The sequence below is a fragment of the Hyperolius riggenbachi genome, chromosome 9 (genome assembly GCF_040937935.1).
Source record: "Hyperolius riggenbachi isolate aHypRig1 chromosome 9, aHypRig1.pri, whole genome shotgun sequence".
Lineage (NCBI taxonomy): Eukaryota > Metazoa > Chordata > Amphibia > Anura > Hyperoliidae > Hyperolius > Hyperolius riggenbachi.
Window position 1 is genome coordinate 171,434,219 of NC_090654.1, and position 23,696 is coordinate 171,457,914.

The 23,696-nt window shown below is 41.9% G+C and overlaps 1 protein-coding gene across 20 annotated transcripts in view; it reads right to left on the reverse strand.

The window, feature by feature from the left end:
* The window catches only part of ERC2 (ELKS/RAB6-interacting/CAST family member 2), a 1,931,514-nt gene that overhangs the window by 341,786 nt on the left and 1,566,032 nt on the right, over window positions 1-23,696 (reverse strand). The window lies entirely within an intron of this gene.

Here is a 23,696-nt window from a genome sequence, read left to right on the forward strand (position 1 = left end):
TCCTGAAAATAACATAGGCTTCAACTATCTCAAAGAGGCAATTGATGGGATCTTCTCAAAGAGAAGCTTTAAGTTTCCTATCTGCCGATCTGCAAACTTATAAAACAACAAAAAGTAGTGTAATCTTATAGTTATACAGTACAACTGTATAGAAACTATAGTAGGAGAATGAAAAGAATCTAGAACATGTAAACACCACTAAACATATGAATATGACAATATACTAGTAAATATTTATCAAACCTACTTATCAAAACAGGTGCAAGGAAAATTGGAGCAGAAGTGGCAAAATGAAGCAGGTGCCCAGATCAAGGACTCTGATTAGTTGTTCCAAGGAACTGCCCTGCTTTTGCATCTGACATGCTCAATATTCTTGCACTGGTTTTGAAAAATGTGCCTCTCTACTCAGGAAGTGTGTCAGTGCTCTCATCTGAGCAGCTAAAGCAGTTGAATTTAAAACCAGTTATCTTGGCACACGGTTTCCCAACACACCTTCCTGCAATCTTGATGACAATATTAACCAGTGGTACGGTTAATATTAGTTTCATTTTATGGTTAAGGTTAAGCAAAAGCATATGGCAAAGTCAATTTTGCTGATAGCTTAGGAAATGTTTAACCACTTGCCGACCGCACACTCATAACGTGCGTCGGCAAAGTGGCAGCTGCAGGACCAGCGACGCAGTACTGCGTCGCCAGCTGCAGCCTAATTAATCAGGAAGCAGCCGCTCGTACGAGCGGCTGCTTCCTGTCAAATCACGGCGGGGGGCTCCGTGAATAGCCTGCGGGCCGCCGATGGCGGCTCGCAGGCTAGATGTAAACACAAGCGGAAATAATCCGCTTTGTTTACATTTGTACGGCGCTGCTGCGCAGCAGCGCCGTAAGGCAGATCGGCGATCCCCGGCCAATCAGCGGCCGGGGATCGCCGCCATGTGACAGGGGACGTCCTGTCACTGGCTGCACAGGACGGATAGCCGTCCTGTGCAGCCCCGATCACCGGGGGGAGGCAGCAGGTAGGAGAGGGAGGGGGGAATTTCGCCGCGGAGGGGGGCTTTGAGGTGCCCCCCCGCCACCCACAGCAGGCAGGAGAGATCAGACCCCCCCAGCACATCATCCCCATAGGGGGGAAAAAAGGGGGGCAATCTGATCTCCCTGCCTGCACCCTGATCTGTGCTGGGGGCTGCAGAGCCCACCCAGCACAGATCAATCAAACCAGCGCTGGTCCTTAAGGGGGGGTAAAGGGTGGGTCCTCAAGTGGTTAAAGGTTAAGGTTAGGCATATTGTTGGGAATTTACCAGTGAACAATTTAAGATCAGTTACAAGTTTCCTTTTAGCTCTATAGAGGTATCAGGCACAATAGGCTAAAATCCATTAAGAGAGATCTGGAGGGTTGGGGAGGTAGGGGTTTTTCATGGTTTGGGTGCATACGAAGTGTTGTACATGTGAGAAGTGGATCGAAAATCATACATCATTCCAAACATTTTTTACAAATGAATAACTGCAAAGTGGGGTGTGCGCAATTATTCGGCCCCCTGAGTCAATACTTTGTAGAACCACCTTTTGCTGCAATTACAGCTGCCAGTCTTTTAGGGTATGTCTCTACCAGCTTTGCACATCTAGAGACTGAAATCCTTGCCCATTCTTCTTTGTAAAACAGCTCCATCTCAGTCAGATTAGATTGACAGCGTTTGTGAACAGCAATTTTCAGATCTTGCCACAGATTAGATCTGGACTTTGACTGGGCCATTCTAACACATAGATATGTTTTGTTTTAAACCATTCCATTGTTGCCCTGGCTTTATGTTTAGGGTCATTGTCCTGCTGGAAGGTGAACCTCCGCCCCAGTCTCAAGTCTTTTGCAATCTCCAAGAGATTTTCTTCCAAGTTTGTCCTGTATTTGGCTCCATCCACCTTCCCATCAACTCTGACCAGCTTCCCTGTCCCTGCTGAAGAGATGCACCCCCGAGCATGATGCTGCCACCACCATATTTGACAGTGGGGATGGTGTGTTAAGAGTGATGTGCAGTGTTAGTTTTCTGCCACACATAGCGTTTTGCATTTTGGCCAAAAAGTTCCATTTTGGTCTCATCTGACCAGAGCACCTTCTTCCACATGGTTGCTGTGTCCCCCACATGGCTTGTGGCAAACTGCAAACGGGACTTCTTATGCTTTCTGTTAACAATGCCTTTCTTCTTGCCACTCTTCCATAAAGGCCAACTTTGTACAGTGCATGACTAATAGTTGTCCTATGGACAGAGTCTCCCACCTGAGCTGTAGATCTCTGCAGCTCGTCCAGAGTCACCATGGGCCTCTTGACTGCATTTCTGATCAGCGCTCTCCTTGTTCGGCCTGTGAGTTTAGGTGGATGGCCTTGTCTTGGTAGGTTTACAGTTGTGCCATACTACTTCCATTTCTGAATGAACGCTTGAACAGTGCTCCGTGGGATGTTCAAGGCATTGGAAATCTTTTTGTAGCCTAAGCCTGCTTTAAAATTTCTCAATAACTTGATCCCTGACCTTTCTTGTGTGTTCTTTGGACTTCACGGTGTTGTTGCTCCCAATATTCTCTTAGACATCCCCTGAGGCCCTCACAGAGCAGCTGTATTTGTACTGACATTAGAATACACACAGATGCACTCTATTTAGTCATTAGCACTCATCAGGCAATGTCTATAGGCAACTGACTGTACTCAGATCAAAGGGGGCCGAATAATTATGCACACACCACTTTACAGTTATTTATTTGTAAAAAATGTTTGGAATCATGTATGATTTTCATTCCACTTCTCATGTGTACACCACTTTGGTGTTGGTCTTTCAGGTGAAATTCCAATAAAATTGATTCATGTTTGTGGCAGTAATGTGACAAAATGTGGAAAACTTCAAGGGGGCCGAATACTTTTGCAACCCACTGTATATATAAAAATAATAATAATAATAATAATAATAATAATAATAATAAAATAAATATAAAATAAAATAATAATGTTGATAGTGACATTCCTGTCCAGGGGTCTAGTCCTGGAAAAAGAAGTGAGTGGACTCACCCTGAAAACCCCTGCGCCGCGCCAAAAATGGGCGTGGTTAAGCATAGAGTGGGCGTGGTCATGGGTGGGACCAAATATACATGGCCTTAGCAGTGGTATAAAAGGTCTGCCAGGGGAAGTTTGAGCTCTGTCGTAGTGTATCCCCAAAAAGTAGATGTAATCTGACAGCATTTCACCAAAAATACACATAATCTGGTATAAAAGGTCTGCCAGGGGAAGTTTGAGCTCTGTCGTAGTGTATCCCCAAAAAGTAGATGTAATCTGACAGCATTTCACCAAAAATACACATAATCTGGCAGAGGTTCCTCCAAAATACAGATAATATGGTAGTGGTTCCCCCAAAATAGACAATCTGGCAGCAGCAGTTCCCCCAACATACACATAATCTGGAAGCAGTTCCCCAAAATACGTGAAACTTGGTAGTGGATCACCCAAAATACACGTAACATCCAAAATACATGTAATCTGGCAGCAGTGGTCTCCCAACATACACAATCTGGCAGCGGTTCCTCAAAATACACAATCTGGCATCAGCGGCTCCCCAAAAATACAGATCTGACAGCAGTTCCCCCAAAATAGGTACCCCCAGTATAGCTAGCCAGGTCTATAGGTGTCCCCAGTATAAGTAGCCATGTGTATAGTTGTCCCTAGAATAGGTGGCCAGATGTAGAGATGTCACCAGAATAGGTAGCCAGGTGTATAGATGTCCTTAGAATAGGTGGTCAGGTGTATAGATATTCCCAGAATAGGTGGCCAAGTGTATAGATCTCCCTAGAATAGGTAGCCAGGTCTATAGGTGTCCCCAGTATATGTAACCAGGTATTCAGGTGTCCCCAGTATAGCCAGGTGTATAGGTGTCCACAGTATATGTAGCGAGGTGTATAGGTGTCCCCAGTATATGTAGCCAGGTGTATATGTGCCCGTTATATGAAGCCAGGTGTATATGTGCCCAGTATATGTAGCCAGGTGTATAGGTGTCCCCAGTATATGTAGCCAGGTGTATAGGTGTCCCCAGTATATGTAGCCAGGTGTATAGGTGTCCCCAGTATATGTAGCCAGGTGTATAAGTGTCCCCAGTATAGCCAGGTGTATATGTGCCCAGTATATGTAGCCAGGTGTATAGGTGTCCCCCAGTATATGTAGCCAGGTGTATAGGTGTCCCCGGTATAGCCAGGTGTATAGGTGCCCCCAGTATATATAGCGCCAGGTGTCCCCCCAGCTGGAGGGGAGCAGCGCAGTGGAGAGGAGCATTGGGCAGAGCAGCGGGGAAGGGCGGATGTTTCCCCCCCTTCCCTCACCTTGGGGCTCCTCTTCCTAGCTCTCCCCTCCAGAATGATTGCGGCGGTGGCTGGCAGCGATGGCTGGCAGCGGCATCAGTGGGTGGGACTTACCTCCTCCAGTGTTCCGGCGAGTTGACACTGTGCGTGCAGCTAGTCTGGTCTAGTGAAGACCAGAGCAGCGGGACGCACAGCATTAACGTCCGCCCTTCCCCATACTGTGCACAATGCTCCTCTCCAGTGCGCTGCTCCCCTCCAGGGTGCTAGGGTGGACGGCATCCACTCTCCAAATAAAGTGAGTGGACGTCGTCCTGTCCCAAAATCATACACTGGCAACATGCTAGTGCTGAAAACCAACAAATGTCCCTAAATTCCTTCCAACTACCATGCCTGAATAAAAAGCTGTGCAATAAAAAATAAATAAAAAAAGCTGTCTCACAACTTAGGCAGTAGTGATTAAGTGATCATTGAGCTTCTTTTCATTCAGTTACTATGGGTTACTGCATCCTATGCTAGTGATATGGTGTCCTAGTCTATAGGGATTGGGGAATTGACGTGGATAGCAAAGTCTTCTATGTTTTTCTCTATACAACTGGAAGAAAGAGCTGAATTGTGAGTCGATAGCAACTTTCTCCAGTCCTGAAGAACCAGTGACAGCATATTTGTCACTTGCCATACAGATACAGGTACAGAGAGCTTCATGGTGATTAAAGAAGCTGTCTTATTGTGTTGCTGGATTTCTCCATCAAACAGCTGTATCAAAAAGACATTTTGAAAATCAAACATGAATCAGTTACAACAAATATGTTCAGTAGGGTGGATCAACGGTGCAAAAAAGTTTTTCACTGTTAGTTCAAAGTTCAAAATAAATTCGTTTGGAATATGATGTAACCATAAATAGTAGTTTACATTTTAGTAAGCCTAATACAAAGGCCAGCTAGTTTCTTAGTTACGATCCATCTCATGGCTGTATTTACTAGGAAATCCTGCTGTGCTGGTGGAAAGTTTTTTTTACAAATCTTGGATTTTAGGAAAAGAGATCCTATCTGTAATGTTGCTTAAAAAAAAAAAAAAGAACAAAAATATCCCAAACAGCAATTAAAAACTAAACTGATATAGGGTGCAGACCTCACTTAGACAGAGCAGGTCCATTACACATGCCAGCTAGTCTATCAACCAAATATGACTGTTTCTAATCTCCCTAGCGGTATTGATGGTTATACACGTCAATACAAAACATGTTGCGGGCATACATGTCAATACTCTCCTGCACTGTATACTAGACCTTTGCTTGACACATTTTGGCAAGTTACAGGAAAAAAAAAGGTTATGAAAATTAATTTGATCACTTTTTGCACAGAAATCCTGAGGAAATTGAACGCCAGGGAGGCGAACCCCCTGCGCTTGTATCTGTCATAAATTGAACATGAAATCTTTATTAGCATCTTCCCCTCTCTGAAATCCGGATTGTGCATGTTCTTAAATTTCCTCTCCTGATAACATCATGACAGAAAGGGAAGAAAGTGATTTCTCCCAGAAAAAAAGGAATGCATGTTATAAGGGGTCAGCTGTGAAATACTTCACCAATGAGGGAACAGATCAATAGAAGGCCATATCAGAAGCTGGCATTGATGTTCCCTTTGCATGACTTGAGGAACCACCAGGGATCACTGACATAGATAACTAAAGAAAAAAAAACGAAATAACTATAACCTAAACTCAAATGGCAATTCATAGTTATGCAAAAGTTTATCACACACCTGCATCACATTTGCAGTAAAATCAATGATCTTCCATCTTCAGTGTGGTATAATGCCATTGTGGCTGACATACAGCTGAAAACCATTGCCAAATACTGAGAGATTTACAAATTCGGGTTACAAGGTTATAGCTTCTATTCAAAACTAAGAACTGCTCATTAATTGCACTTAGTTGTATGGGTCAATGAGGAACAACAGCAGTTACCACATGACCTTGCAAATTCCATCCAAGACCTTTAAATGGTATTTTCAGTCTCCAATATTTCTACTTCTATAAAAGCAACAACTATCTACATTTTATCAGGTATCATTTATCATGCATGTTGTTCATAAAAAGCATAATTTATAATAGATAATAATCTGCTGGAATTAAGTTAGATAACAAAATCCATTAAGAAATCTAGCACAGAAGGAAGACTTATGTAAATAAAGATTCACTTCTGTTTGATTTAGAGAGTGTGTAGAAGTGGGTCAACCCTATTACTTGGTAATCATGCCCTGTAGCATGGAATATCTGAGAAAGAATATCTATTAACAAGATACTTTAAGTTGCTGATTAACAGCACTGGGTACTGGTTTACCACAGCTATCCAGTGTTTGCTTTCTTTAAGTCGCAATCCCGTTTACTGCAAACTTTAAAAATCAACACCCACAACATAAAACATAACCTATTAAAGGAATACTATCGATGTATGCATTTATTTTTAAATGCTGTATGTTGTAGCACACATTAGGACAAGTACAAGGAGCAATTTGATTCCTCACACAGCTCTGCCTCTCAGCTGTAAAATCCTCCGTCCGTTTTGGCGTCAGTGTTGGATACAAAATGTATCTAAATGCTGGGCTCCCAGAGGGCTAGACCATGTCTCTACACAGGGGAGTTGCTATCAACTCCTCAGTTTATAGGAGTTTATCACCTTGCTGAAAGAATCTTATTGATATGGTGGTAAGGGGTTAAATATTCTAGCAATGTGTATGTATTATCTTTGCTTCTCTTGACTGATAAAGATACTAATAATGCTAATTGTAGACAGTGGTCTGCCCCTCTCAGCAGCTTGTAAAGTGGATGCAGCCTGGAGTGAATCACCTCAAGCAGGCAGCCAGTCTGTAAACACAGACTAGTGTTATAGCTAGTTATATTCCAGCAATATTAAAGCTCATTTAGTTACCTGTTATCACCTCAGATCAGCCTGTTTCTCCTCATGTCTCCTGCATGCTGTGAGTGACACAGTGAAATATATTTGTGAGCTGTGTGACAGAGTAACCAAGCAGCTCAGGGTGACCCAAACTACTATGAGCTGTGTGAGAAATGAATTTTTAAGCAGGGATAGCGAGAGAGAGACCTGGGTAAATAAATTAAGTGCCCCTAGCACTAGTGGTAATGTGTACACTAATATAGAGTATTACAAAAAAAAGTTGTTTCAATCGATAGTATTCCTTTAAGTTTAGCTAACCCATTTTGTTCCTTGTTACCACTGTGCAGGCTGGTGGTGGTGGTGTAATGGTGTGGGGGATGTTTTCTTTGCACACTTTAGACCCCTTAGTGCCAATTGGGCATCGTTTAAATGCAATGGGCTACCTGAGCATTGTTTCTGACCATGTCCATAATTTCATGACCACCATGTACTTATCCTCTGAAGGCTACTTCCAGCAGGATAATGCATCACGTCACAAAGCTCAAATTATTTAAAATTGGTTTCTTGAAAGAGTTCACTGTACTAAAATGGCCCCCACAGTCACCAGATCTCAACCCAATACAGCATCTTTGGGATGTAATGGAACGGGAGCTTCGTGCCCTGGATGTGCATCCCACAAATCTCCATCAACTGCAAGATGCTATCGTATCAATGAGGGACAACATTTCTAAAGAATGCTTTCAGCACCTTGTTGAATCAATGCCATGTAGAATTAAGGCAGTTCTGAAGGCGAAAGGGGGTCAAACACTGTATTAGTATGGTGTTCCTAATAATCCTTTAGGTGAGTGTATGTCATCACTTTACGAAGTCACCATGACAGTGCGCCACAAGCTGATGGTAAACCCCTGACTGTTGCAGAGTGCACAGCGGAGTGCTCCTCCATCTTCTTCCTACAGGAAGTCTATACATCTCTATGACTCATTGTGGCATCTCTGTCCCAGTCACCTTCTGGAATGTTACGTTCATAGGTACATACTTGCGGGAATCAACGAACATGTAGAGTGCACAGTTAAACACTATGGAACTACATACCTGTGCACTCTGCATGATTGTGTGTGTGTGTGTGGTGTGGGGGGGGGGTGTCAAAAGCAACCCTAACTGTTATGGGGGGTGGGTTGAGGACAAAGGCAACCATAGCAACCAAGCCATACTGTTATGGGGGGGGGGGGGAACTCTAATACTTTTATTTGTGGGGGGGTTAGGGGGCCAAAGGAGAGGACTAGGAAGGGGCAATTGAAGGACTGCAATTGCAGAGCTTGGCTGGGCTTTGCTTGTCATAGCCACTCCCCAGCTGGCTGCAGAGTGAGTATAACCCAGCGATCCACTCAGCTCTAGGTCCTTTGCCTATCATCTTTGTCAAATTCCATTTACAGAGAGGCCAGTGAACAAAAACACAATACTTTGGATTATTCCACACAAAGACTTTTCCGCTTATTGGACATGGTCAAACACAGTATTTTGAACTTTCAGACTAGTCGCCATCAATATCCCTTTTCTGCTTATTCTTATCCAACCAATCTGTTCAACTGTTAGGTAGAGACACACTACCGCATCATCTTATCTTTATAAATTGTTTGATTTGGCTAGTTAGGTTGCAAATAAGCATTTTGTCTTCCCTTTAGGAATAGTTAGTCCAAGGTCTCTCCACCTCATTTCAATCTGGAGAGTGGGGGCATCAAATATCAGATTTCCAGCACAAAATCGATACTTTTTTTAAATAATATATTCAATTGAGATTGTATTATGTATGGGCACATCATCCAATCTTAAACGTTTACTATGTTTACAGTGTATTCGCTTTCAGAAGCCTCTAGTGGATGATACCTGGACTGGCAACTGTGGCATAGTAAGACGCGGCTGCCTGGTGTTGTCACATATGGTAACTGTACTGACAATGTACAGGTGCAACTCGAAAAATTTAGAATATCATTTAAATCCATTTTTTTTCAGTAATTCAGCTTTAACGGCTAGACTAATAGACGAAATAGACTCATTACATGCAAAGCAAGATTTCAAGCCTTTATTTGTTATAATTTTGATGATTATGGCTTACAGCTTATGAGAACCCCAAAATGTAAATCTCAGACCATTAGAATATTGTGAAAATGTTCAATATTCTAGGCTTAAAGTGTCAACTTCTAAACATAAATCAGCTAATTAATTTAAAACACCTGCAAAGGGTTCCTATTTAATATATAGTTCATCTTTTAAGTTGAATTACTGAAATGACTGAACTTTTGCACGATATTCAAATGTTTTGTGTTTATGCCAGGTATGCTGTATGGGGAAGAGGGGGGACCACTAGACACCAGGTATGCTGTATAGGGGAGGGAGGGGGAGGGGCATTAGACACCGGGTAATGCTGTATGTGGAAGAGAGGGAAAAGCACTAGATACCACGTTTTCTGAATGGGGAGGGAGAGGGGACCACTAGACAGCAGGGAATACTTTGTGGAGGAGAGAGAGGGGACCATTAGACACCAGGTATGCTGTATAGGGGAGGGAGGGGGAGGGGCATTAGACACCGGGTAATGCTGTATGTGGAAGAGAGGGAAAAGCACTAGATACCAGGTTTTCTGAATGGGGAGGGAGAGGGGACCACTAGACACCAGGGAATACTTTGTGGAGGAGAGAGGGGGGACCATTAGACATTGGCAAATTATATATGAAGGAGGGAGAGGGCCACTATACCATTAAATAGGTGATATAGAATGGAGATGGGGACGTTAAAAGCAGCAGCCTGGGTTAAACAAATTTTCTGGTGTCTGAAAAAAACAAAAACGAGGTACTCGGATTACACTCAGATTGGTTTACATTTAAGTATTTACAGTTAAGTGCAGCAAAAAATTTGCAGTGCTCCTAATCAGGCTGCAACTGAAATGAAACCAACAGAGGTGTGCAGTGCCCCCTAGGGACTTAATCGTCGTGGAAGAGTCTAGTACTGAACAATTTGTGCACAAACTGTTAACGTCCATCATTTTCTGCATCTGTTTGTAATGCAATTTGAGTAAACTGCCTGTGTTTTGGGCTCTGTACATCTATGCAGCTAGTCAACTCAGTGCAGCCTGTGTTTGGAAGCGGTGCCATTTTCTTCTGATATACAGTAAGTGCACTACTTTTATATAGCATTTAAATAAAACAGTAATACAGTGTTGCAGTCTTGTCAGTTTATACAGAAACTGGGAGGTAACTAAAATAAAAAGTGGTGTGTGAGGAGAAGAGAGGCAGAGTCCTTGTGGCCATAGCAATGAAGACCAATGAAACTTAATACATTATATTAACTAATGCCTGCTAGATACTCTGTTATTTGAGGAAGTTGGAGTTCATAACTGTCTGTGGCCCATATGCAATTTACTTTTTCACCTGAGTTTTCTCCTAGGTGAAATTTTCAAACTTGTCAATAAAAAGTCTTTTAAACCAACAGAAAGCAAAAAATACTCAAAATAACAGCACTTTTTCACCTACTTTTTGGTATTTTTTTCATTGCAAAGTGCTAAAAAGTTATTTTAAATCAAAGATGGTAAATGATCTCCTAGGAGAAAACATGAGAGAAAAAGTGAATTGCATATGGGCCCGTGTAGCTAAACCCTTACAACAAATACACTGGCCCATATTCAATTCACTTTTTCACCTGATATATTTCCAAAGAGATAATTTTCATCTTCTCTTTAAACCTAATTTTCAGCATTTTACAATTGAAAACTGCTCAAAAGTTGGTGAAAAAGTACTATAAAATGTATTTTCAATATTTTCTTGCTTGCTGGAATTTTATGACAAGTTGTGAAAATATCACCTAGGAGAAAACTCAAGAGAAAAGGTGAATTGCATATGGGCCACTATCTCAAACCCTGCTAAAAAAAAAACAAAAAAAAACTGGGCAATCTTTGTAACCATGAAAATAAGCAGAAAAACACAATACAACTTTGTTAAATCCTACAAGATCATAAGTTAAAAAAAATCCCCTCTTTTTCAAGAGTCTCTAGATTTTTCATATGATAATACGTATGATAATGCATTTCTGTTACAACAAAGGAATGACATAATGCAGGCTTAGAAAATATAGCCACAGGCACACCCACTTCAGAAACCACACAAAATCCCCATATGGCAATGGTCATTTTTCTTCTCTGCTATTGTGTGAGCAAAGTCAATGTCTGATGAAAATTAGGAATTCCTTAAATTAATCTGCGTATGTGTCAAATAAATCAAAGCAAATAAAAGGTGGGGAATAAGTTTATCACATTCAAGACAGACACTATAGGATGTAATAGAATATTATTCACACATGGCTAGTCTTAAATGGAGATTGGCTGACATAATGAGAGTATTGTCATCAGATGGACTCTGGCACAATGGGTGTATGCCAGTGATCACAGTGCACTCTGGGCCATGGGAAGCAACAGCTTTACATAGGTGGCATCTTCTAACTTAGAAGACTTTCTACTTTTAGAGAATACAGTCCCTGATAATAGAGATAGATATATATTTGACAGCAAAGGTAAATTATAGTATCTCAGCTATATGCTAGTCTAAAACTTTTCATGGGCATACAGGGAGTTTCCAAATTGGAAGTGAAAACTAAATTAACTTCCGAATTGTGGTGCTTTGCCTGTCCAGGGATGTCCTTCACAAACCACTGTGGTAATTTCAGTTACCAAAAAGAGTTCTCTCATTAGTTTATCAGTTAACAAGAGATGTGACATACGGTACCACCAAGTGGGTTTTATTCTGTGTGGCCTGAGTAGCATAGGTTACTGAAGAATAATGAACAGTATTTGAAGGCACCTTGTACTTGGACAAAAAACAGTCCTGAATTGTATTTACCGAAACCTAAAGGTTATATACGGTAAGTAACAGCTTTGACATTGTAGCAACATTGTTGCTTTCCCGTCAGATAACTCTTCAGAGCCCAGTCAAGTCTTCATATTCAGTTGGATCATACACAAGAGAGCGGTAACAAGTGAAGGTAGCGGGCCTGCATTTGGGCTGAGGGTGGATTTCATTTGACTTCTGGTACCAGCTGCAACTTATGAAAGGCCCAGTTACCAGAAAGCAGAACAGTTACATGGTGTTCTGGTGTCGTGCCTGTTCCAGGAATCCAGTGCAGGAAAGATCTTCTAGGGCAACAATGCCAGTTTATTCAAATTAATCCAGGAAGGTTGATGAGGAGTTACAAGAAGTTTTACTTTGTTCTGCATTCTTCAAATCCAAAACAATCTAAAATTATTTTAGATAATTATAGGGGCTCACCACTGTAGTAGATCAAAAAGTAAAAACTGAAAGTTTGGTTTAAGAATCTAATATTATCGACAGGTACAAAGGCAGATTGTAGGCTGACTTTCTTCAGGTTTATACGAGTTTACCTTTATCAAAGCAGATTAGTTCAAAGTGCTTCCTCAAGTCATTGAACTAACAATGCAAAAATGGTGCATTTTTATTTTAACTGACTCACAGAAAAATCTTGTCACATGTTCAAGATCCCATTTTCAAACAAATTTGTCCTTTGGAGAAATAAGGTCTGAGAACAACAATATGGTATAGCTTAGGAGAAAAGTTGTGGTCAAGGTGAGTTCAGAGCAGAGACTTGCGTTAAAGCAAAACTTCAATTGTATTGTTGCTGTTTTTTATATACTTAAAGGGACACTTAAGTCAGGAAAAAAATCAGTTTTACTTGCCTGGGGCTTCTACCAGCCCCTGAAGCCATCCTGTGCCCTTGCAGTCAATCATGGATCCTCCAGTCCCCTGCCGCCAGCTAATTTCGTTTCGCTGACAGGCCCTGACAGGGAGTCAGCAGGCTTTTTGCACCTGCAAAGGCCTGGCCACGCGTATCCTTCTTCATGTTCCCATCCTCAATAGCATCCTGCACAGGTGCAGGACCCTATTGCGGATGGGAACCCAAAGAAAAATACATGTGGCTAGGCCTGTTGGGCCTGTCAGCGAAAATTAAACTAGCTGGCGGCAGGGGACCGGAGGCTCTGTGAGTGACTGCAAGGGCACAAGACGGCTGGAGGGGGCTGGTAGTAGCCACAGGAAAGTAAAACTGATTTTTTATTCCTGGCTTAAGTGTCCCTTTAAGTAAGAGATATGCATAATATAGCATCAACTTACCAATATGTATCAATGTCTTCAATTCCTATATCAATGTTAAAACTGTACTAAATGTACTAAATCTGTACTAAATATACATTAGAGTAGTCATGTAGCCATTCATTGACATGTCCTACTACTCTTTTTCTTTTACTGCAAGTCTACCAGACAGGATATTTCATTTTAAAGTGTCTTGGTACTGCTTGAAATTGCTAATGAAATGAAATAGCCATAATGCAATCTACGCACAGCGTTGGACTCCGGTGTGGAGGTGAGAGAAGCTTAGCTTCTGCTGTGCCCATACTAAGCATTCTAGATTAGGTTGGGGGGGGCACAGACGGGGGCACGGGGTGGGGGGGGGGGGGGTGTTAAAAGCTGCTCTGTCTCCTCTTGCCAAGCTGGGAGACTATATCATCACAACGGAATGGATGTGCCATTCTTATCAGCGGGCCATTCATTTGATGGCAGATCATAACACGGGGACTATATACAAACACACATACACAAACTGTAAAATGTTGCAGAAAATGTATGGAAATGCACAGTAAAAATAACAATTGTATGCTTTATACATATGCATAATATTATTAAAACTGACAAATGTCATTATATATTTTATAATGGGTGAGAGACTAACATTAATTTCAAAATTGTCTGATTGTCCACCAAACCGAAGCTGGGGGATAAATCTCACAGAGAAGCACCAGCTCTGTGACAAATGTCAGAGATGACATTTTCCCTCGCTTTGGTCAGAGGTTCATGTAAGCTCCCATTTTCTTCATGGGATAGAAAGCGAGGCAAGGTCTCTACAGCAAGGAAACAAGTATGAAAAATACTGTATATAACAGAATTTTTAACTCTTTATCACTTTATCCACAATTAAGTACAAAGGTTTACAGTGACTTCTACTTTAATTACTTCCAAGAAAGTATTTTACATTCAAGATCATGTGTTTTGGCAATGGTGACATGTCCTAATGATTTATATGAAGGGTTCATTTTACGTGATGGGTCTGCTTTAAGTTTGTCCCTGTTTGAGATTTTAAAATGTAATGATGGATTCATGAAATGCCCATACATGAACTTCTCACAGCTTTAGCTTATTTTTCTCAGCAGGTGCTAGGAACAACTCATAACATCAATCTTTGAAACAGACTTAAAAAATGAAGCTGTAACTCAGTATACATGGTTAAAAACGAACATGTTGAGAATTCTCTTCTGTCACAGATGGACTATGGAGAGTGGTGATCAGTAAGCCTAGACGATCTACCATACATGCCCATCAGTCAACTCCAAGCCTAGAGACATGATCATCCAAAGCTTTCATCCATGTTGAGAAATACTCTATCCTCACAGGCCCAACATCAGAGGGCAACATCTGGAGCAAATATATCTTAAAGCCATCCAGCTGACCTTATTTATTTATTACTTGTGACACTGTGCTTGGCAGCTGAAACCAGTACTCAGCATCGGCTTACCAAGCTCCGGTACATAAAAGTAAAGTGAACTTCAATTATTGGGATGAATGGCATATGGAGAAAAAAATGTAAGTCTTTCCATTTTCTACTTCAAGGCGATGCATGGCAAAAGCACAATTTGTTTCTATTTAGAAGAGGATTTGGTATCATTAACAAGATGTAACTGTTAAAGAGGCACTAGGCCAATAATAATTCTTAATTTAAAAGTGATTTTGCTGGTAATCTAAGCGTTCAGCAAGGCATCTTCCAATATGTAAAGATTATAGTTTTATTTCAGCATGAGTGATATAAGGCAGCAAACAGAGGCAGCTTCCCAGTTTTGTGTGATAGCACTGAGTGGCTTCAGGGCCACATGTGGCTCTAAGTTTCCCTTGACATTATTTATGGAGCTTGATGTGTAGATGCATAAAGTTCAACTCCAGGTGCAAATATTGTTAGTTTCAAATGTCATACTCATTTGTCTTACAAAAATAACCTTCTGATCCCCTTTGATCACTACAGTTTTGCATTACCAAATGCAGAGTGGATTGATGAAACCCTTTGTCAGAAATTTTGCAAGGCCGTTAATCACCTCAAGCTTGGTCTTATGTAGGTGAGCGCAAAGTGATAATGTCTGTTGAAAAGCCAAACTTGTAGACACAAGCCCAGGGATGGTTCTTTTAGCCATCTGAAGCAATAAATTGTAAGGACAGCTACCGCCCCCCACCCCCGATGTGTGTGTGCAAATCCGGACCAGAGAGGGAGAGGGGAGCTGTGCATTTCAGGAACTGGCACTATGCTTACCTCCCTCTGCTTCCTTGAAGACGGCATCTCCTCACTGCTGGCCCACAGCATCCTGGCTCTGATACTCAGGATGCCGAGTATGTGCTGCACAATTGAGGCACTGCTGTAGCTATGTATATAGGACGCTGAACGAGCGGAAGGAGATTCCATCGCTGGTACACTGAGAGCAGGTGAGCATGGCCAGATTTCCGCACAGGCCTCATAGGCTGGTGCCTAGGGTGGAAACCTGCCAACAGGAGAACTGGGGCGGGTTAAAGCTAGGGTTTTGCAAACTTGCAGCATGCTGCCTGCTTCTAGGCTGCTGTGAAGAAAGCCTGTGACATATGAAGCTGCTGAAACAGGGCTGCATGGGACTCCCCTCTTGTAAGCTGGCTCCTATTATGTCTCTTATCTCTCTGATTGTCCTCAGAGGAGCTCACAATTTAATCATAACATAGTACCATAGTAATGTCCTACCACAGTGGTTCTCAAACTTCTCAGCACATGTACACCTTTGTGGGTCATACTAAAGAAAATGTCCCCCCTACCGAAGAAAAAGTTGGCATGGCCATATGATGTGGGTGGAGCCAAATACTAGCGAAATACAGGTAGTCCCTGGTTAACAAATGAGATATGGACTGTGTCCATTCTTATCCCTCTGTGTCACCTCATGTTCCTGACTCATGTCTGTTCTCTCTGTGCCGCCTCTGTTCCTCTTGTGCCTCTTTTCTCCCCGGTGGCTCTTTTGTCCCCTCTATGTCTTCCTGTGTCACCTCTTGTCCCCATATCCTAGCCAGGTATAGGTGCCCTTTGTATAAATGTCTCAGTATAGGTCCCCTAATATAGGTATCTAGGCATAGGTGTTCCCAGTACAGGTTAACCAGGTCCAGGTTCCACAATATAGGTAGCGAGCTATAGGTGCCCGAGTATAAGTAGCCAGGTACAGGTAGTGCCCCAGTATAGGTTAGCCAGGTGCCACAGTATAGCTAGCGAGCTATAGGTGCCCCAGTAAAGATAGCCAGGTACAGATGGTGCCCTCAGTAGAGACTTACTTAGCCCCATTCCAGCGCGGACTCCTCTCGCTGCACTCTCCTCTTCTCACTGTGCTCTACCGCCATGGTTACTTTTCAGCACCACCTCTGAAGACATGAGAGGAACTGCCAGGTAACCATGGAGAAAGGATGAGATCCTGGTAAGGTGGTGTGAGAAGGTGAAGCGCAGCAACTGGAGGCGGACACTGCCTGCCACAAGATACTCCATTTTGTCTGTGGCCTCTGAGGGACCCCCTGACAGGTGCTGATGTACCCCACAGGTCAGCGGACCCCAGGTTGAGAATGATTTATTATTATTATTATTATTATTATTATTATTATGTACTTATATAGCACCTGCATCTTCTGCAGCACTTAACAGAGTACATAGTCATCTCACTGACTGCCCTTAGAGTAGCTCACAACCAAATCAAGCCATAGATATAGTCTAATGTACTACCATATTATTATTATTTATTTATATAGCACTGACATCTTCTGAAGCCCTTTACAAGAGTGCATAGTCATGTTACGACTGTCCTCACAGAAGCTCACAATTTAATCATACCATAATCATAGTCTAATGTCCTAACATATCATTATTATTAATATTATTATGTTTATTATAATATCATTATTATTAATATTATTATATTTATCTAGCACTGATACTTTCTGCAGCACAGAGAACATAGTCACCATCCTTATGCTGTGCGTTTTGAGGGGATTAGATGGTTCGATAGATAATTTCCGACATGTCCAATCTCCCTTTCGACCTTTCGACACTCGATTTCTGATAGAAGTGAATGGAAAAGATAAGTAAAACAAGCGGAAGATAAGAGAATCGCCTGCAGAATCGAGCGGCAAAAACAATCGAGAGGCGAATAGAGCGCCAGAAACGAACCGTGTATTCCCAGCATTAGTCAATTTAATCACCCTAATTTAATCTTGTGATCAGTAACCCTAACCTGATATTTAATTTTAACCCTTTCCCCAAAATTCTATTCTCAAGTTCCTAGCCTCAACCTAAATTACCAAAAGGCCTAGCCTTAAATCTCTACTAATCACTTTTTTTTTGTAATACCTAACCCTGATATCCTGATCTTTCAGTATCTCTGTTCGAGCCTCTCCACTTTCCTATGTCCTATAATCCTAGATCCTAACCCCTCTGTTGTCATGGGGTAACTGGAGGTAGTGAGTCTTGGCCGGTAAAAAGTACAAATCCAGCCTTGCAGGTGCCGCAGATCTAGGGAGGAAGAGACAGGGAGTGCGCGGAGGGGGACATCTGGGGAGGGGAGATGCCGCTTTTTAGAAAATTATTCCAATCCACATAGGCCCATATGCAATTAACATTTTCTTCTAAGCTTTCTTCTAGGAGATAATTTTTCATCATGTATAAAAATAACTTTTCAGAACTTACCACTTGAAAAAGTACTAGAAAGTATGCCAACAAGTAATACTAAACTTATTTTGAGTATTTTCTTGTATGCTGGGAGCTTTAAAGATATTAAGTATTCCTTGGAGAAAATTCAGGAGGAGAAAAGATAAGTTATGGGCCACAATGTCTACATCCTAATAAAAATAATCCTAACATTTGTATAGCACATTTCTCCTGTTGGACTCAAAGCGCTCAAGAGCCGCAGCCACTAAGGACTCGCTCAAGGAGCCACCCTGCAGTATTAGGAAGTCTTGCCCAATGGCTTCTTACTGAATAGGTACTGACCCTACCCAGGTTTCGAACCCTGATCTCCATGTCAAATGCAGAGCCCTTAATAAGTACACTATCCAGCCACTACATATGAGCTTAAACTATATATTTTTCAATCTCTGGCTATGGGTTTCCATTTAAAGTGTAAACTAACCCTTATTACTCAAATTACTTCCAGAAAAGTCAATCTCACAACAGCCTGCAAAATAAATACATTCTACTTGCTCCATTTTACAAACATTCATGTTTGGTTACATGTACATTATTTAGTAGCATTAATATTAATATTTCCTGATTTTTGTGATCATTCTGATCATTTTGGGCATGACTACTGGTAATGTCCCGAAAAAGAACCTAAAAGTGTAAGTTCACCTTTGTTAAAATCATTAGAAAATATGTCAGTCACTTGTGCTGAAAGGAGTTTAGGCCATTTTTTGCAATCAATGTTGCCTGCATAGTCAAAAGGCCTCTGTTCTAATCAACTGGACATTCTTTGGCCAACAGTCTCCTCAGCCATTACACGGTATTGATTCGAGACTCAGAGATGGGCTGGGTTTTTGCTCTTTTGGAAGCATATGCCCTGTCTTCAGGTTTATAATCAATGCCATCTACTGGTAAGGCCTAGGACCCACTAGCAGCATATTTCTAAGTGGTTGTGATTTGAAAAGCTCTTGCTAATGTAATGCTATGGGTGTGATTCCAGTTGAGGGATTTGATTTTTTTTTAAATCCCCCTTAGCATTATATTAGCAAGATTTTTGTAAATCACAAGTGCTTAGAAAAGTGCTGCTAGTGGGTAGGGACTAAAAGAAAACATTAGCTGCAAGACTGCCAAATCTAATCAGCAAAATGCTCTTTTTAATAGTGGTTTCCAACTTCTGTGCCTCCCACCCTCCATTCTTGTAATCCTTAACTCAGCTCCTTATAATTATCAAAACACCCCCCCTACTCACATATTTCTAATTACAAATTTAAAGGGATCATTCAGTTATTTTTTTTAAAAGGCAGTTTTACTGGGACTTCTCCCGACCCCCTGAAGTTGCACTGTGCCTGCGTCAGTACTCAACGATCCTCCGGTCCCCCGCCGCAGCTCAGTTTCGCTTTTGGTGAGTGAGCCCGTGGCCGGCCACTGTGCCTGCATGGCCCTGGCTGCATACATCCTTGTTCACACTCCCGTCGCGGGGGGCATCCTGTGCAGGTGCAATAGAGACTGTGCCTGTGAAGGATGCTCCTGGCGACGGGAGTGCAAATGAGGACGCACATGGCTAGGGCCACTCAGGAGCAGTGGATGGCAACAGGCTCAGTCGCCAAAAGCAAAACTGAGCCACAGCGGAGGCCCCGGAAGATCGTTGAGTACCGGCGCGGGTACAGGTGACTGCAGGGGGCCAGTAGACGCCAGTAGATGCCCCAGGTAAGTAAAACTGCCCTTTTTTAATCACTTAAGTATCCCTTTAATGTTAAAAATAAATGGGTCTAGGTGTTTGTTTTTAATGCCAGTAAAATTTTACTAAGATAAAGTGTTGGTTATTGGTGATTAGACCATAAATGGTTACTGGTGGTTAGACCATATTATTTACTACAAAAATCCCAAATAATTTAGTCTATTTTGACTGCAACTGCTTACAATTAATTAATACAATTTAGCAAAGAAAAAAATCTTTCTATAAATAGCTTATAATTATGTACTGATGTGGCCAATTTTTATGCTAAGTGTGAAGGCACTTGGCTTTAATTGCCATGGATATACAAAGATGGCTGGATAGGTGAGAGGTCGATGCTCTGAACACTGGCAGGTGTAATAACAAGGAGATGTCCTTTGTAAAGGAAATGCAAACAAGGGCTTTGCCTGAGGACAAGGAGGCCCAGACCTCTTCCATGAACATTCCTATGATTGACAACTGTGACACTGTGTCAAGGGCACAGTAGTTGGGGTACTTTTCAGTACTTCACAGAGTTGAAAGCTGAGAAAAGAGTTTAACAGTGGGGCTGATCTTTACTGCAACTGCAAAGCATCCTGTAAACAGAGTACACAAAAGAAGAGGTGCTTGTCTCATAACAATATCAAGCACAGCCGCATGGGTGATTTTCATCTCATTTCAACACCTGCTGTGTTCTAAGTTATCTATTTGTTACATATTTACACATCTGTCAGTGCAAACACATATTCCATTGCTAATGCCATGATTGTTCTGCAGGTAAATGCTACACTAGTTTCAAAATAGAAAATACTTTGTCTGCAATGTCAGCAAAATATGCAAACAATGTGTGTCATTTTTCAACATACCAATCAACTTTTGAATTTAAAAAAAACATGAACTTATGGCAAACACAAAAAGCCAGTTCTGCATTTTTAAAGGAAAAATTATTAACTGCATGTCTAAAAACAATGTAAAATAGTATTCAAATCTATAATTCCCTAAACAGGAGCTAATCGACTGTAAGAGTGTGGAGCCAATTTTATACTATAACTAGGCTACCTAAGCCCATTTTAAAACAGGCTAACGGGCTCTAGGTAGTTAAACTACCGCCGTCACTCAGAGCACGAGCACACGTGCCCGCCACGCTCGCACACGCCGGCCCTGCTTCCTGGCCCAACCTCCCGTCCCAACGGCTGTCCGTACTGCACGCATGCGCAGTACAAAAAAGCTTCGGACGGACGGACGGACAGACAGGGAAAGTGGATGACACAGGGACAGTTAGGTTTTATTGCATAGGATTGTACTTACAAGAGGTAAGAAAAGAATAAGAACTTATCTGTGCTGAAGGTATGGACTGTTTTGTGCATTAGATTTCCTTAGTGCCTGTAACACCTGTTTAACCTATCTCATGTTTTAATCTTTTAGCTGAGCTCACTCCATCTAAAAAATTCACTATCAGTATGCACTCAAGACATTGGGCAGGTTCTCTACTGATTTTGTAAATAATTAATTATTGATAATTACAGAAGGTTTCTGGCAGCCTATGGAAAGATCACGATGGCGTCAGTGGAGACTTTTATCAGCATGAAGAAGGAATAAATTATGACATGCTACCAGAAAAAAGTCTGCAACAAAGTGCATTTAAAATTTAAAGATGGCAGCAAGGAGTGCATGGAATTCCGTGTGTGTGTGTGTGTGTGTGTACATTGAGGACCTACCTCTAGAGAGTCATAAACTCCTTAATCGATCGTGGAAATGGGCTGGCCAGGACAAAGGAGCCAGCAAGTACCTTACAAGAGGGAGCAACAAATCTTCATGTAAGGCCTGGCAACCTATCCACCCACAAATCAGCCTCAATGTCCCAATCTACCTCCACCGTCTTCGCCATGTGTGGTGCGACCCCGCTTGAATGGGAGGTGAGAGACAACACCTACCCGACTTCAGTTACACCCAGGCCTTCAGGGCACAAGATATTGAGGCTGAATGCAAGGTGGGTATAGATAGATCACCAACACCAAACACAAGAAACAAAAGCAGAGTCCAATAACAGTCCGGGGTCATACACAGGTATCCGAGATTCGCAGTACAGAAGGAGCAGGCAAGAGAGTAGTCGAGAGTTTCCGGGGTCAGTTCAGGCAGCGAGCAAGAAAGGGCAAAAATCAGGCAGAGGTCAAAAATCCAAGTAATCCAATAAAGAATAGTTTTCCAACCAGGATACACACACCCAGCAGCTAGACTAGCTAACGCTATCACGGGCAATGACAGGAAGCACTCAGCAGACTTATATACTACATGCAACCAATCAGTGTCCGGCCACATGCACACAACCGCCAAGCACACACAGGCATAAATCAGCTGACAGTGAGATCAGCTGAAACAGATGATCACAACAGGTCAGCTGACCCACCCAATGCTGACCAGCAAAGCTTTCTGAGAGTATTAACCATAGCACAGTGGTCAAGCTCACCACCTCTGATGTGGGAGACCAGGGATCAATCTTAGGCAGGGTCATAAACTATAATTTTATATTATTAAAATAAACCCCCTGCTAAGTGTCAGCTGACTCTACCTCAATCGTCGCATCAGACCATACTACGGCCGAGAGGAGCGGATCCTTACACTTCACTAGTGATGGTCAATGAGGTGCAGATAATTTCGAGTTGATGCATGATTATGCAAATGTATGCAGCTTAATAATGGACCCACCAAATTTTACCTTAGCAAGATTTGATTGCTTCATTTTCAAGCTGCATAATTTTGCATACAAAAATCGGATTATTGTGCATCAACTCAAAATTATTTGCATCTCAATTACCATCCCTAATCTTTATTGCCTGCAAAGCATTCTGGTCCCAATATTTATAGACCTGCAGGGCCTTTCCTACATTTGTGTCCCTTGATAATGGGGTGACCAAACAGACAGCAACACTACACCACCACTGTCTTACTTATTCTTTTTTTTAACCAAAGGTGACATGTGACATGATGAGATACATTTATGTATGTACTGTGCCAAATGTATTAATACTTAGGCTGAGTTGCTTTTTCTATTTTACTGCCTAAATGCCTAAATGCAAGTAACAACTTCTCTCCTGTTGGAAGGAACCTTGTTAGATTACATTGTAACCCTCACAGATTAGGAATTGCAGCAGCGTTTCTCAGTGCATGTTTTGCAGGCAACCTCATCTATGCATAGGAAGGGTAATTAGTCTCTTAGCTAGGTTGATTCCATGTAGGTGAGACTCTAATTACCCCCTCTCTCCCCCCCCCCCCCCACACACACACACGTGCATAGGTGAGGTTGCCTGCAAAACATGCAACGTTGAGGAGTCACAAGGAAAGGTTTGAGAAACACTGAATTACAACCATTAAAATTTTTATGACAGAAAACAACTTCTGATAAGGGATAGATAAAAAAAATGTCAATAGTTCATATATTTTAACACTGGTACTCTTGAGACGGATAAGCTGATTTTGGCACACGGCTCTGAGAACCGAGCACCGAAACTAGGCGCCCCATAGCAGCAATACTATGCTGCAGGGGGCGCGTAGCGTAGACCCCGAATTACATATCCCTCCGAGTTGCGACAACTCGGAGGGGAAATAGTACTTAACGCCATCTAGGAGTTTAGCGGCAGCGGTGAGAGCCGTCATTCGGCTCTCACCGCACCGCACTAAGCGGCGCCGAATTAATATGCACCCCTCTTGACATATTGCCATTGAGCAGCGACAATAAAACATTAAATCTATTTTTGTAAATGTTTAAACATGAAATAAAATCATGGGATATCTGAAAAAGTCATTTTTAGAAGTAGGAGGATAGATACAATTAATTATCTCATCAGTTTATTTTCCCCTCAGGTTCACTTTAAAGAAGAATTGTAGTGAAAGTAATGTAATGAATCAAATTGCATTTTTTTTAACAATATTTCTTTACAA